We start from the raw sequence: 14,694 nt of genomic DNA, 5'->3' as shown, positions 1-14,694 counted from the left end.
TATTATCAAGCTTGTCGGAAATGAGTGAAGAATGAGTCAGTACTGATTCAGACACTGGTGCGGGTTCTAGTCCCAGTGCCAGGATACATTTCAGAGCCACTCATAGACAAGTGTGAAAACAGTGCATGGCAAAGTTAAATGGCCAAAGTCAGGAGGCTATGTGGCTGGTTTTTCACATATTCAGTGCTATCTGAATGCATTTTCTTCCTCTTGGGAGACAGAGCTTCTGAGTCCTTTCCTAAAGGCAGTTACTTTTGTCTTTCTTTCAAAGATGGAATAGAGATTGTTCTTTCCTCCTAAAACCTAGCTGACGATGGTGATAATTCAACGGTTAGAGCACTCACACTCACTTGCCTAAGGGCTGTACCTATCAATCCCCTAGCTGTGTCTGGGGCTGTCATTAAGTCTCCAAGAGAGGGTGGGAGGGGGCAAACTTCACCTCTGCCTTTGGAATAAAAATGCTCTGAAGGAAAATAAGACCAGCTTCAGTGGAGGACAAACAGGTGACAAGTGAAAGCTTGATTGTTTCATACAATGACTGGGACACCCTCCCAGAAATGAGCTAATTCTTAAATGGGCTGTTAAGACATTTACTTCTACCTGCTGCTGCATCTTATTCCAGAAGTGTACACTACCTCTGTAAGGAAATTTCTTCTGTCTTCTTCTCTCTCTTGTAGTGAGGAAACAGAAGACTAGCCATTGAAGCTGTTCAAACTTCTTCAGTGAAAAATGAGATTTATTATCCTTTTCATCCTTTCCTTCCCTTATTTCAACTCTGTCACTCTTGACCTGAATGTCTCTACCTTTGAGTTCAGTCTGTGATTATTCCTTCCCTTCCCCTTCAGATGTCACTCTGTCATGGTAAGGGCAGAGGCAAAGTGGAGAAAGGAGAAAGTTGCTTATTTGGTACAAACCAAACCCAAGACCCCATTACTTTTCTCCATCCCATTCTGCAGAGCTCCACTGACTAGTCTTGAGTCCTCCATGTGCTGGGTAAGTGCAGCTGCACCCACAAATTTGCTTGGCTGGAACCCCACATGGACAGTGAGCTCTAAGGACACTGTCTGGGTTGAGCTCCTCCATGAACAAGTCCTGTCTAGTGAATCCTGATCAGGCCTATAAACAATGATCTGAGCTTTGGTTATGGCAATAGATGTCCCTCATAAGATACAACTCAAAAAAAGAAAACAAGAAAAATCTAATGATTTTTCAGACTCCCAGCTTTGGTTTTCTACAGTTTCTATGCTTGTTTTCTTTTTCTTTCCTGTCTATTAACTTTAGTTATAGATAGATTCTTTTATTTGTTTAATATATGGATTATCATGTTATTTGTTAACCTGAGGGCACTCAGTAGATCTTGTTAGCCTGGTTATTGCTGATATATTAAAATAAAAAAGACTTTTTCTGTACTTACAAGGATTATCAACATAAAGTATTAAATAATATGCTAAACTATTGTGAAACAACATGTTACATGACACATCTGTCAGTGAGTATATTTAGTTGATTTTGGTTTTGCACTTTTTTAAAAATAAATTGCATTTTATAGTCCTGTTTCTTTATACCTGAAGCTATTTGAATGGTACTTATGCCTCGTCAAGTTACTACAGGTATATATAAAGAGGCTCACACAACACCACTTATAAAATGATAGACAATGCACTAAGAATACAAGATGCATGCTGTTGTTAATTCTGTGAAGAATGTGGATAAAATTGACTACAACTATAAGCTTCCTTTTTGACATTCAGAAATGAGTCTGATATTTGTTTCAAACTACTAAACCAAATGAAAATAAATCTGTAGAGGAATTTAGAAAAGTAGTTTAGGGAGAACAAAATGATGGCAGATATCTTCATGATTTTGTTTTTAGTTTACTTCTCTATGAGACAGCATAATTTCTGGAATTTTTTTCTTTCTTCAATTCCATTTCAAATATACAGCTTTCTGAAATCAAAACCAAACCTCTCCCCCAACTAAATAAGGACTGTGATTCCCTCCTCAGATATTTATGGCCTTTTTTTTTTTTTTTTTTTTTATTGTGGGGAGTAAATATAACTTTTCAGTTTTAGATCCTTAAAGATGAGGCAGTTTGGGGTTGACACTTGACATTGAATTGAGTCCGGGACTGTGGCAGAAGGATCCAGAGAGTAATGCCCATGCACACCTGATTTCAAATGTGTTTTACAAACAAACAGTGATTTATTACACCTTTTTGGACTCACTGAGAGAAATGTAGCCTATTATTACTTATTTCAGGGATCTGGAGTATATAAAATTTTTCAGCAGATATCTAGAAGTAATTGAAACTTGCTGGTTTAAGGGTTAAGAATTTTCTGGGAGAAAAATCTTGTTTACTGTCAATAGATCTTTCCATCAGTCATTTAAAAATGTCAGGATCGCTACCTCACTGCACCACAGGATGGATAAGTCAAATACTCAGGTTCAATAAAATGTAGAGGAGACACAATATTACGTTATTGCACAGGACAGGTATAGTGCAAATACATTTAAAAGTTGGGAGCTGATGTTAGTCAGCTGCCCTTAAGGCCAGTTTATAATTATTGAAGACAATTACAAGATATGTTAAACTACTATGTGATGTTATTTAAACAGGTTAAAACTCATTAGAAACCACATCAAAACTTTTTTCATTAATGCCCAGTAGCTCATTCCTGTGTCATAGGCAAATTTCTCTGCATTTACAAACACAAGCTCTCACATACAGTACTGGCTTACAATCACGGCCAAGTGGATTAAATATAAATTCAAAAGCATTAGACTTAGGTTATAATTCTTTTCATTGCCATTAAGGTGTATGTTAGGGAACAACCTCTTAGTCTGAATCTCTTTTGCTTCTTCACTCACTGTTCAAACCTGCTTGCTCTTGTTGCCATGTTGCTCATTGTGCTCTGCCAGCTGCACAGGTCCTTGCATAAAGTGTATCCATGGCCGGAGTCTCTGCATGTAACATTATATAAATCATTTACACTCTTTGAAAAACAGTTCATAGTCATCAAAGAGTAAAGGGAAACTTTTGTTATTATGTGTATTTACAATTTGTTTGTAAGGCTGGTCTTCAAAGATGGCTATTGAATGCTTAGCCAGGCTGACCTTCCACCACAACTCAATAAACTATCCTGTTGACTTAGTTGCTGACTGATGAATTTTCTCACCTTTAGAAGCTGTGTTTCACACAGATTTCACAGATATTTTCTTCCATTTTGCATGAAGTAAAGGTTCAGGGATTAAATACATCTATTTATTATACAAATCAGTAAGCTTAAGGACATTTAAATGTCAAAAAGATAAAAATAACATTTTTAGGTGTAAAAATATGAAATCAATGCCTCCATTTCTTAAGTACTCAATTAAAAAATCTCAACCCTATACAAAAACCCCACTCATGCCATGAATTACAGTAAAGAACTTGAAACTGAAGAAGTAGGAAATAGAATACTAACATATCTTTGATTTGGAAAATATTTGTCCTGACATGCCACTTGTAACAAACAAGTAAGGGCAGCAAAAAATATGTCAGTAAGTTTATAGGCCTACATTAGCTATACAAATCTTAGACCTGAGATTGTAGCAATAAGCAGGTTCTAACTGTATAATTTCTACAGGATTCCTGTTCCTCTGTCTCTTAGCTATATCTTGAGTGCTTGCTTTACCTCACCTTGGATGAGATAAGTAGGAAGCAAAAAAGAAGTGGTGATTTCTGCCTCTAAAATGGTGGAGCTGAGCTGCAGATTTCCATTTCCTTCATGAAGAAAGAGGAGAAAAGGAGGAAAACTGAAAAGTAACTGTTGATGTGAACATCCTTCTGAGTTCATGGGTTTCACCAGCTATGGAGGAAAACATCTGTTTAAGAACTAAGAAACAATGTCCAGCTAACTTGAAAGATGGGGTCAAAGCTGTCCTGGTTTGAACCAAATCTGTCCACTATTAATGGCATCATGCTAACAGGGTTAGCTGAGATATAAGAGAAAGTATTTCCCAGTTTGGCAGTGTTCACACTTCCAGAGTAGTTCTCATGACTCGGGAGTTGCCTAGAATAATTCTGTAATCCTAATTAGTTATGATGCTCTTAAAAATTTGTATTTTGGACAGCTTATCTGACCCAGTTTTCAAGCTTTTGAGGTGAAATGTCAAGAATATTCATAATTTCTATGAAACATAAAGTCAGAAGTGTGACAAATTATGAAAAGGCAAGGATTCAGATTTAACCTTAGAACTCACACCCCTTTGTCATTACTAGATGTCAGAATTCATAAGAGCAAGTGATTATGTATCATTTGATATCTTGAAGAGTAACTATTTTTTTTTAATCACTGTAAATATGTCTTGTTGCATGGAGCTTTCCTCCTGGCCATTGTTCAATGGCTAAATTCAACATGAAACCAATAAAGATTTTACTCCCCACAGGTAAGTTAGCATAACTTTCAAATTATCTTCTCCATCAGAATCATCTGTCAGCACAGGAATATTGCAATCAATAATATCTTTATCACAAAGGCTCTTTAAAGTGCTTTTGCATAACAAAGCAAAAGCAAATACCTAAAAATACAAGAGATTCCAACCAGGAAACACAAAACAATCTGAAAATGGACTCTACTGTGCTATCGTCTGACTGTATATGCTTTAGAAGAATTTTACTTTCTATACTTTCATAAAATCTTTGCTTTTTTCTGCCAGATACAAATTAAAATGTCTATAGACATTTCCTCTAACAATATCGTACTAAATTGCATTTAGTAAAAATTACCTTGGTAATATAAACAGAAGTGCTATACAAACTTGTGTCTTTTTGGATTGGATTTACTATTAATGGCACGAGCTTTGTGCAATTCTGTGGATGAAGCTGTCTAGCCTTTGTCTGGATTTAACCGTCTTCAATAACAGAGCTGAACACCCTTCTCACTGATAGAGAGCAAAAGCACTCATTGTTGCTAATAGAAGCAGACATGGCCTGATGATGGCTGGATTTTAAGCAGCTTCACTTGAATTTTATAAATGAGTTTATTGTGATCCTAGCCTGTGAATTTTGTCTTTTACAGTAGGAGAACCTGCCTCAAGCAACCTTTCTAGTAACAATGGAAATATTATTTATTACAGTAGTGCCCAAGGACTCCAAACAAAGACCATTAAACAAATATACAGAATTAAAAAGCAGACCTTGTTTTCAAAAGGCATAAAATTTAAACCAAATCAGACAAATGAAGACAAAGTGTTCTTATTCTATTTTACAGGGAGGGGATTGAAACAATAAGAGATTAAATTATTTACCTACAATGACCCAATATGCAAAGGGCAGAGAAGAAAAATGAATCAAGAATTTCTGAGTCTATGTCCTAAGTACAGTGCTGCAAAGCTGATTTCAATACTTTTCTTTCTAACTCAAGTTCCAGTTAAGGGTGGTCATGAATAAGTTTTTTAACTTAAACCTCTCCTTTCTATTTACATTTTTGATAACCCTTACAATAGTTTATCCTATCTATATATAACCCATTCAGTATATTTCACAATGTATATAGTCGAAAAGAGTTCTCATCCTATTTTGACACACAAGCAAATATTCATCTACTGTTATGAAGGCAGCAAAGGCAGTGCATACCTTTATTTTTTTAGACATTTCTCTTCCAACAAAGCTGGAGAAAGTCTTGTGATTCAAGCTCTGTTCTTTCTCACACTGTTATTCATCTTGAGGAACATCACTAAACATGGTGGAGTTAAGACCCATGTATCATACAATAGAATCATAGAATGATAAGAGTTGGAAAGGACCTTTAGAGATCATCTAGTCCAATCACCCTGCAGAAGCAGGGTCACCTAGATCAGGTCACATAGGAACATGTCCAGGTGGGTCTTGAAGACCTCCAAGGAAGGAGACTCCACAATCCCTCTGGGCAGCCTGTGCCACTGCTCTGTCACCCTCACAGTTAAATAGGCTTTTTTAAGTTTAAGTGGAACTTTTTGTGTTCCAGCTTCATCCCATTACCCCTTGTCCCGTTGTTAGCTACAATAGAAAAAAGGGATGTCTCAACCTCCTGACACAAACTGTGAAATGGTGTGAAGTTAAAAAGAACCTGGACTTTCTGTTCCTGAAGAATTCCTCTTTGGCTTTTACAACTACACAGGACACAATGAAATGTGTGCAATGCAAAGAAGCCAATTACAATATTGTTTGAAAGACACAGATATTCATGATGCACTCAAAATAAATATGTCTTTGAGAGGGAGGAAATTGAAAAGGCTATAAATAAATATAGAGAAATATTCCAGCAGCATTTTTCATGTTCACAGAGCTGTGGCAACATACTAAATATATTTGCTCTTAGATTTTTCATTTGTACTTATTACTTCTGCAAAACATAAATCTACTTTGGAGGAAAAAAAATCATCACTACTTGGAGGTTTTGAGCTAGTGCATAGAAGAAAGAATCAACAAGAAATGTTTGATCTTTAGCTGTAACACAGTACTGTACTTTGGAAAGAGCATACCAGTGACTCTGCTATTTGCTTTTAAAATATTGGACTACCTCTGTTACTTTGAATTTAGTTTATCTAAAACATAACTGTTTCCTAACATATGGATCAGACCTGTAGCTAGTGTGAATTCTCACAGATGATTCAACTTACTGGGGTTACGTTGAGGATTTGAAAATTATTAGTGTACACAGCTATCTGTCAGAAGTAATGAAAAGGAATGTTTTCCTTTCTAGCAAATAAAAAGATTATTAATATTTCAAGTTATTTACATAGAGCCATAACTCAATGCAAGGAGTGTGGAGATCATGTAATGCAGAGCTATAAGGCAGCAGATTCACGAAGTGTGCTAACAGTCTGACTCTTCAGCAGCATTTATTAGGAAAATGAGCCCTGATTTCATGGCCATGCTGTAAAGGTCTGCCTGTGTGAGTGCAAATGGCTACAAGTGTGCATGCAGGGATATTCAGACAGATCCTTACCTGAGCATCCATTTGTCATTCCTTCCCCATATTTTTTGGCACATTGCTGTTTTCAATCAGATTTGGCAGAGGAAGGTTTGAAAATCTTAAGGTTCCTACTATTATATATATTGAAATACTAAGCTCATACTAAGATCTTGCTTAGGAGTGGCAAAATGCATGTCAAATTGAGGCTAGTGACATCAAAGTTATACTCTTGTTGCCTATTCTTTCTTTAGTGAATGTACGGATTACAGAATCACAGAATGGTAGGAGTTGGAGGAGATCTCCAGAGATCATCTAATCCAACCCCCTGCTAAAGCAAGACCATGTCAATTGGGTTGAACAGGAACATGTCCAGGTGGATTTTGAAAACCACCAGAGAAGGAGACCCCACAATCTCCCTGGGTAGCCTGTGCCAAAGCTCTCTCATGCTCACAGCAAAGAAGTTTCTCATCTTCAAATGGAACTTTCTGTACTTCAGCTTCTGCCCATTAACCCTCGTTCTGTCACTGGATAGTACAGGAAAAAGACTCACCCCATCTTCTTGAGACCCACCCTTAAGTTTTTATTCTACTCCTTTGAGCTGCTGAATGAATGATACATATCTCTGAATTAGCAAATGAAGCAAGGTGGTTTCACGTAAATATTTAGTGTATCCAATCCACCTAAGCATATGAAACATGACTCTGATAATGATTGATTAATGGAATTATTTATAAGAACACAACAGATGTGATATGCTAAGAGGTACCAGCCCAGGGATAGCAGAAGGGAAGGTAATGAAGGCTATAACAGTCATCATCATGAAATAATTCAGTACTGAATCCTGGTTCAGATTCAAAAGCCATTGGGAAATGCCTAATTTATTAAATGAAAAAGTGTTTTACCAAACTGTGCTGCAGATTTTGAAGAACCACGACCAGTTTCAATGAAATCATTCAAAAACATGGATGTTGCCATCCCCAGTTAAACTAGAATGATGTTGTTCAAAATCATACACTCACTCTCATTTCATCGTGTTTCTCATTTATAGTATCTAGGAATTATTGGCTATACTAGACTTCAACGATTTTGGTTCACACCTGCAACCTATAATAAAATGGAATAGATAGCCAGATAGTAAACCTGTGGCTTCTCCAGCACTGGGAAAACATGGAACTACAGAGATCTAGGCAGAACTCCCAAGAAATAGTAAAAATTTATTTCATACAGTGGGGAGGGTAGGGGTTGTGCTACCTAGCCCTTTGGGACTTCATTTTTTATCCTACATTCAACAAAAAGGAGAGAGGTGGGAATTGTCTTGTGTTCCGTGAACTTCCCATGGGCATCACAAATGTCTAATATTAACAGCCTGTTCCCCCAAAGCTGTGACACCCATTGTCTACCTTAAAAAGCCCTTTAAGCTCACACTGCACTTCGTAAACTCTGGGCACGTTGAAATGGAATTAAATATGGGTAGAATTATGCATACTGTATGATAATACCCGTATAGTGTTTATAGGCAAAAGGACATGTGTTATCATTGATCTCTCATAGCTTTCATGATTATTCTCTGGATTTGAACTTGCAGTTCATAGACAATAGATGTCCAGTTGAATGTTGCAGTAATGAGTTGGGTTGTGCCTTCAAAACATTCAGATACAGCTGGGAACCCAAAGAGTTAAATTAATCCAGTTGCAGATAGACCAAAACCTCAAGATATGCAATACTGACAACTCCAGCCAAGTCAAGCACACACAAAATATGAAATTTGATCAATTTTTACAAGCTTTTTAAAAAAAATTACCCTATGGCTCCCCGTCCCCACAGCCTTTTTCTAAGCCTCGATGTTTTAATGTAAACATTTCTTTTCAGATAGGAGGATTGCAAGTGAAATTTTAAAGAAAGCCACTGTTCTGACATTAAAATCTAGAACTTTAAGAAATAAATCAAGTATTCTCTCACATGTAACAAACCCTAAGAATTGGCACACTCTTAAAGTAAAAAAAAAGGCTGTTAAAAAATCTAAAAATAAAGCAAAAGTGAAAACTTTGTTTACATAAAAGACAATACTTACTATAAGCTAAATTTATAGCTACTTTCCAGTAGTTCAAGATTTTGAAACTGTCAATGCATGGGAACACTGATATTTACTTGCAGACTGAAGTACTTGAAAAGATTATCTAAACAGCTCCAAATTCCAGTACTTTGAAGGGGGCAAAAAACCCATATTTTCAGAATATTTAAATGCTTTATTTAGTTGATCTGGAATTAAACATTGATCCTTTGCCTTCAGAAACTTTATTTTAGTCGATATTAAACAGATTTTATTTACTTCAAAACAGTTCAGACTGAGTAAAATTGAAGTATAAACATGTATTTTTTCCAAGAGAAAATACATGATGGGAATCTAGCTGTGAAACTTTGTTTTACAGAATATGATATACACAGATCATTCTAATCACCTTATTGTCATAAGGGATAAATATCATAAGTTCTGAGATCAAAGCATTGTGTAGGACTACCTGCTTGTGTATTTAGTACAATTAAGGCTTAAAAATGTTCTTTAGAGAAAGAAAGGTCAGCTTTCCATCTGAAATATCATTAGAACTCTGGGATCATATGTTAATGTCACTACATCTGTTAAAGTAGAAAAGATATTATTTTCTTTACTGTTTTTGGAATTATTTTTATAACAGCAGCTTGGCTAGTGATCATTCGAAGAGCTAGTAACTCACTCTAAAAAAACCCCTATTCACACCTTACTTTTTCTTTTACATTTTCATGCTAATGTTCCTTTTTTTGTTTGTTTGTTGATGTATAATGGTGTCCTAACTGCTAGTATCCTATTCAAACATGATTTCCATTTTTCATTATTAAGAGCTTTTCATCTAAAACAATCTATTTCTTTGATCTATCCTGATCTTTTGAGTTTGGATACTAAAGTTCTTGGAGGTTGTATCTGAAGTTATGTCATCTCTTCTAGCCTAAACTAATATTTAAAATATCTGAACCTCTTCCCCATTATTTTTGTATCGGAGTAGCTTTATCTATAGTGTCACAGGAGCTTCTCATTTAGAACATACACATGACATTCACAGAGGAACTGACATTGGTTAAATTAGCTTTGGATAAGTACTAAACAAAATTACAACTGTCCTGTGGGAACCATAGATTTTGTTCCCTCAGGAGCTGAGCAGTACGGTGATACACATGCAAACTAAATAACTGTTATTTTTATTTCTTTTGCAATATGAACACAAAATAACCAGAAGTTCATGTCACTGTTTTTCTAGGACTGCCTAGCCATGTAGGCAGCCATATAGGTCTTTTTTGCCTGCCCTGTCCAAAAAATTTCTGGAAGCTTCAGTCACTACACAATTTCAAACTGCAATTTCAAAGTGGTATGTGGCATCTAGTTTGTACCTGTAGCTCTATAAAATTCAGTCTAAACTGAGCAGTGTAGGATTTATTCAGATGAACCTGAAGTCTCCTTAAGCCTTCTGGAGGATTCCCCAAACATTAGTCAGTGAACAGCATAAATATTTTTTATACATACTGACATTGGTTCCATCCCTTGATCTAGTGTTATAACAATTGGACAACTGATTACAGAGATAGGGAACATGGGTTTCCAGCCTCATTCTTTTCAAAGAGTTGAACTCATCTTGAAATTTCAAGTCATGACACATAGTGAATGAAAGCACTGTGTCCTTTTATTAATGCTTAACCATTGTGGTTCCAGGCACGTAACACAGTGGGGATCACACTAAGAAACTAAGCAACCAAGAGAGAGCCTTATTTTAACACAGGTGTTAAGACATTCTACTTACAGAGAAGCAGAATGAAAATTTTCACCCCTAAATTGTATGTATTTTACATTGGACAAGTATTGGCAAAAAAACCACCCCAAACAAACAAAAAAACAAGTATAAAAACCAAACCAACCAGCCAACCAACCAAACCAAACAACAATAGCAACAACAAAGCAAAACAAAACAAACCACCCTAAACACATCATTTTGACACCAGTAATGGCCTTCGACCAGTTTCCCACAAAGCAGCATGCATACCATTGGTGATGTCCAGCCAAGGATAGGACAAAAGCTAAGTATATGAACACAGTGGGACCAGGTCTTTAGCAGCAAAGTGCTTTTAGGCCACATGGAAACAACTATGTAACTACAGTCTCTGTTTCCTGACTGTACTGATTTGTATAGGGAATTTATGCTGTTATGCTTTCCTCCTGCACTCTTACATCAATAATACCTTCAATTCATTTCTTAATTTTGGTGATACTACTTCTAAATTACTGAACTGGATCCACTATTTCCTTATTGAGCTTTAACACAGCTATTGATAGTTGTTTTCCATGCCATTCCTTTGAGGCACAGTGCCCTTAAATATAATTTTCTCTGACAGTGCAGTGCCACATAGCTATCTCTTTCAGTCTTATTCAGTAGGTTTTACAGTGTGGAATATGATAAGATGTGTATACTATGGCATTCTGTAAATCTCATATTTATTGTTCCATGTCCTGTATTATTCTTAAGTTCTCTGTGTCCTCTAGTGTCTCCCTATCAGCATTGCACAAATAGGCAAATATATCTTACTATTTTTTTATCTGAGAACATATAAAAAAAATTAATGCACTTTAAATCCCACAAATTTTCTTCTCTATTCTTTCTTATCTTTTTTTTTTTTTACTAAATATTTATATTGATAGTGATATTTTTTATAATTATTCTTGTTAAACACCAGAAGTGTGTTTGGCAATACTGGCAATCTTATAAATTATCTTCTTTGCACACAGATGTATGTCTATTATCTAATTATCTATGTGCTTGCTGGATATTTTAGCAGCCAGTATGTATGTTTTATTGTGAACATTGATTACAGATCTCGATAGGTATTATGTTACATACTGAAGCACATTCTGTTCTCACTTGGGCATGCCAAATTGTCACTGAGACAATAGAAGTTGCTTCTATTCATCCTAAAATAATATTTGGGTACAGATCAGAGTACTTTCGTATAGGATTTGGATTTTAGCCTACTGTGGAAAGTTGGTATATAAGTATATAAAGGACAGCCATTTTATAATACAGATACATTAAGAATAAATTCAGAATTGAATGTGACTTTATTTGAGACCTCTTGAATTCTTAACTCTGTAATATTAAAGTGAGATACACTTAATTTAATGTTAACCATTTGAAGATGTAGAAACTATAAGCTAGTGCAATGAGGCTCCCACTCAGAAAAAGTGCTTCTCAAATATGTCACTCTGTAACACCCTCCTAGCATAAGTAGGAGGAATTATTCTACAGGACTACCTTACTCTCCACATGTGCTAGAATACTTGTTCAGCTTTTACATGGCTGCATTAACCCAGATAATCCCATCTTTAATACCCTTTTAAAACAGGAAGTGGATAAGCAACTCTTTTAAGTGTAACAAACCAGTGAAACGTGGATAGCTGTTTATTAGATTTGGATACAATTTACTGCACTAGACTAATGAAGAACAATCCCATGGGGATGGAATAGAAGTATCTGCATATCGGCAAAAGCTACATCACACCAACTGAAGTATTCTGAAAGTGTAGCTCTTGGAGGGAAGGAGGCACTCCCTCTCAAAACTTGGTATCTCAGAAAGGATGCACAGTTTCACCTTTGAAGAGCTGATGAGACAGCTGAGAGATTATAGGCAGGGATCAGAGGACAAACCAATGAAGATGATGTCATAGTACATATCCACCAGAACCTGTTTGATCAGGAAGGTGAAGTCCACAAAGTCTCTTTTAGGCAACTGGAAAAATAAGCGTCATGATTGCTGGCCCCTGAACTCTGGGGAACCACCTGACATCTGAAGAGCAACATGACTTTATACGAGATTTCTCTAGTGTATGGAAAAAGCTGGGTTGTTGCAGGTGATCAACAATCCATCCAGAGAAGATGATCTATCTGGTTCTGTTACTCACAAATAAGGAGGAAGTGGTTGGAAATTCAAAGATGAAGGATTTCATCTGCAATGACCATAGGGGTGTGGACTTTAAGGTCGTAAAATAGATATCTGCTTGGCAGGGTCATATAGGAGACTATCATGAAGAGCAAAGGGGCCTCCAGAGAGCTGTCTGATTTGCTAGGCCAACCTCCTAACAGCGCAAGAACTATCCATGCTGATGTGCAGTAAGTTTAGTAAGCGTGGCAGAAGGCTAGTATGGATAACTCCCAGCTGGTCTCAGAAACAAAACTGGGATAACTGAGTACTAGTCTCAGACATAAAAAGGAAGTATACAGAAAGTAGAAATGGAAATGGGAGACACCGCCCAAGCATGCAGGGTTGGGTGCAGGAAAGCCAGGTCTCAGCTGGACTTGAAACAGTTGAGGGATGTGAACAGTGGCAAGAAACACATTTGTAAGTAGATGAATAGTAAATATGGACCCATTTTTCAGTGGATCTCATGATAAAGGAGACAGAAAGGTTGGGGTACTCCTTATTTACAGGTAATGTTTGCCCTCAGGTGTTTCAGGTCCTTGAGCTGCATAGGAGTCTTGAGGGAGAGGAGACCCAATGTACAGGAAGTGCTTCAACAAGTTGGACATTCACAAGTCCATTGATCCATGTGGACCTGACTAATATCACTGAGCAGCCACTTTTTATAATCTTTGAAAGGTTATGGTGTTTGGGGGAGATTTCCGATTGCTGCAGAGAAACAAAGATCATACCTATGTTCCAAAAGGACAAGGAGGGTATGAGGAACTAGAGGGTGGTCAGCCTCACCTTACACTCTTTGAGTAATATGGAGCAAACCCTCCTGGAAACTCTTTCAAAAAACATGAAGAAGTCTCAACACTGGGAACAGTCAGTCAGTCTGGACATGCTTACTTACCTTCTATGAGGTGATGAGTGGCTTAGTACAAATTGAAAGAGTAATGGTCACTAAGTACCTTAAAAAGGTCTTTGGCATGGTCTCCCAGAATATCTTTATAGCCAAGAACATTCAGGTGCTGTTCCAAGCATATCATTCACCTCTGAATTGACATATTTATTTTCTCTGAAGTTGTCTAAATAAGAAATTCAGCGTGTCGTGGGCACTTGAAATTTACATTGAATAAAAATAAGTTACCAAACTTATAAGCATCAGAAAATGGATTATTAAAATGGGAAGTTTTAGACAAGAAATAATTAACAATAATTAACACATACACTTGTAATACCACACTTTCTTCAGTTTTCTTCTAGATACACCAGGTTCCCTCATTGCTCAGAGAATAAAGAATATTTTAGGGTTTCAAGCTTACTCCATGTCAGTCATTGAAGCCTTTTGATTAAATAAATAGTAAGAGCCATTCAGCAAGAATGAAAGACGTCATCTACTACTACACTTCTTGGAAAAGAGCTGATAAGAGTTCAATATTTATATGACTCAGTGAAATTTTTGGAGATTAAATTGCACAACAGACAAGAACAAAACAGAGAAGAACTGGAAGGAAAGATAAAGGCCTAAATAACTATCAGCAATGTTTAGTAAATGTTTCTTTCTCATTAGAACCTGATAAAAGGATCCTTCTATTTCAATATATTTCTGAGGTGGCCAAGAAGGCCAATGGCATCCTGGCCTGTATCAAGAATAGTGTTGTCAGCCAGAGCAGGGAGGTGAACATTCCCCTCTACTTGGCTTTGGTGAGGCCGCACCTCAAATACTGTGTCCAGTTTTGGGCCCCTCTCTACAAGAAGGACATTGGGGTGCTGGAGA

Source organism: Colius striatus, chromosome 1 (genome assembly GCF_028858725.1).
Source record: "Colius striatus isolate bColStr4 chromosome 1, bColStr4.1.hap1, whole genome shotgun sequence".
NCBI classification, from domain to species: Eukaryota; Metazoa; Chordata; class Aves; order Coliiformes; family Coliidae; genus Colius; species Colius striatus.
The sequence above is the reverse complement of the archived record's forward strand: the minus strand, read 5'-3'. Positions refer to the sequence as shown.